Raw genomic sequence first — 2500 nt, 5'->3', positions numbered from 1 at the left:
ACACACACACACACACACACAAACACATACTCATATACTAACAGAACTCATACAAACAAACAAACACATACAAAGACATATTATTTTCCACAGTCTATTTTCCTACTATAAGACCGGGTAAAATCCCTTTACAAGCCCAAACACCACCAATATGATATAATTAACATTTTAAGCCTCTCGCCAAAGAACAAAAGAAAACATTTCCATCAAAGTGAACATCAAAAACAACAAGCTAGGACGAACACATCAAAAAACCCCAACAAAAAACGCAGAGCTGTTCAACGAGTAGAGAAAGAATACAAGAAGCATAGAAATATACGCAGAGATGCCAACCTGATAAAATTCCAGTGAGAGCAGCGTGACTCAGCGGTTCGGCCTTTGCTTCATACCCAAAAGGTACCGAGTTCGAATACCATGTTGTGGCATTGAAATAAATAACAACGTGAAATTGAATGTAAGCTTCAATTTAATAACGAATACAGATAAAATGGACGTTTCGGGTGTCCCCTTTGTCAACAAACAGGTTGAATGAAACACTACAGATGAATGAGATAATGTGTTAGTGGCGTTGTTAAGATGAATAAACAAAACAGTTTTGTAGTGTTTCATTCATCCCGTTTGTTGATAAAAGGGAAACCCGAAACGTCCATTTTATCTGTTTTCGTAATTAAATTGAAGCTTGCATCCAATTTCACATTGTTGTTTATTTCTTCGAGCTTCGAGCAGCAACATTTACATTATGTGTGGCCTTGAGCAAGTCACCTCGCTCTAGCTCATATTGCGGCGATGCACTAGGGCTGACGTCTGGGTTAGTCAAGTTTTCTCTTGGAATAAACCCTAAAGACAAATTCCCCCAAATGGCTCAAAGAAAAGGAATTTTCATATGTTTTTATTTTTTATTTATAAGTGGGTAGTTCTCAGAGAAATAAGATTTTTCCACAAAAGGTATGATATAGTGACGAGAGTTATAGATGTTGTGCGCCTGGCAAAGAAACTCACAACGTTGTCATCCGGAAATATAACGGACCAATACACAAAACTATGTGTAAAATTGAACGTTTATAGTCTGATTAACACAGTTTAGTGAGAACTACCCATAAACATGGATGGCAAAAAAAAAAAAAAAACGATAACAAAGACCTGAGCGACGTCAAATTCGTTCGATCTATACTTAGAACTGAATGTTGTGACAAAATTTCTAGAATATATCTTTTCATCGACCACGAAATGTCATTCCCTCTTTTCATAAGGCAATTTAATCTCGTTCAAATGTCACTCTTAAAGTTCAGTTTTATTTTTACGTAGGGTTATGTGATCTAGTGGTATGAAACCGAGTAAAGAGTTCGATTACCCGCCGCGCTGTGTGGCCTTGAGTAAGTCACCTCGCCCTAGTTCACTTTGCGACGCTGCACTGCGGTTGACGCCTGAGTTGTTCCAATCTGCCCTTGGAATAGACCCTAAAGACAAATTTCCCCAAGAGGAAGAATAAAGGGAATTATATATATTCTGACGATGGCTGATTAGGCCTGAAACATCGATGTAGACTGACTCAAACATTGTGGTAAATATTAAAATAATATATATATATATATATATATATATATATATATATATATATATATATATATAATATATATATATAGTATGCGCTTGGCTAAGAAGCTCACAACATTGCCATCCGAAAGTATAACGTATCAACACACAAAACTCTGTGTAGCAATGAACTTTTATAGTCTGGTTCATACAGTTTAGTGAGAAGTACTCATAAACGTTGATGGCAAAAAACAATAACAAAGACCTGAGGGACGCCATCTTCGTTCTATCTATATAATACGTTCGAGACCAAAAAAAAAATCATAATTTTACGAATTCTCATCTGTGGTTGGCAGGTCGGTATAACGATATTGAATTGATCACATTAAACAAGGATCATCAAAGACAATATCGATTTGTAATATTCATCATTACACGCTTGATTGGCTAATCCTACCAGCCATCTTAAACCATCTCTTTGATCTTTTCACCGGTTCACCGCCGTACTCTGGAAAAACACGTATTAAAACATTTATGGCCAGAAAACTCGTCATTCAAATATCTGTCGATTTAAATGACCCTCATTTTGCCCCCCAAAAAAAGATAAAATCAAAAATCAAAAACAAAAAACCCCTCTCATTCTTGGGTCATTAAGGACGTTTTCGAGGAAGTCCCAGGTTTGAATTTGAGAGATTTTTGGGTTGTTTTTTTTTTTTTTTTTTGGACAAGATGATGGTCATTTAAATCGCTGGAGAATTGAAGAGTCCACAACAAATCACCTGTCACCATCTTACTATCAATGTAGACCACATCAACCACCGCATTTTACAACTAAAAAAACCAACAAACAAAAGAGATCTAGCCCACCCCAGAAAACTAGAACAAAGTTTATTTAATCTTAGGCTTTCGACAATAATTCATAAATTTGATGACAACATACATACATGAAAGTGATAAAAAAGAAGGT

The 2500-nt window shown here is 35.8% G+C and overlaps 1 protein-coding gene across 1 annotated transcript in view; it reads right to left on the bottom strand.

The window, feature by feature from the left end:
* LOC144956863 (uncharacterized) overlaps positions 1-2500 on the bottom strand; it is a 94814-nt gene that overhangs the window by 62204 nt on the left and 30110 nt on the right. The gene's annotated exons all lie outside the window — the stretch shown is intronic.

This window comes from Berghia stephanieae, chromosome 11 (genome assembly GCF_034508935.2).
Source record: "Berghia stephanieae isolate SIO BIC M18660-M18661 chromosome 11, UCSD_Bste_1.3, whole genome shotgun sequence".
Taxonomy (NCBI): domain Eukaryota; kingdom Metazoa; phylum Mollusca; class Gastropoda; order Nudibranchia; family Aeolidiidae; genus Berghia; species Berghia stephanieae.
The sequence above is the reverse complement of the archived record's forward strand: the minus strand, read 5'-3'. Positions and strand labels throughout refer to the sequence as shown.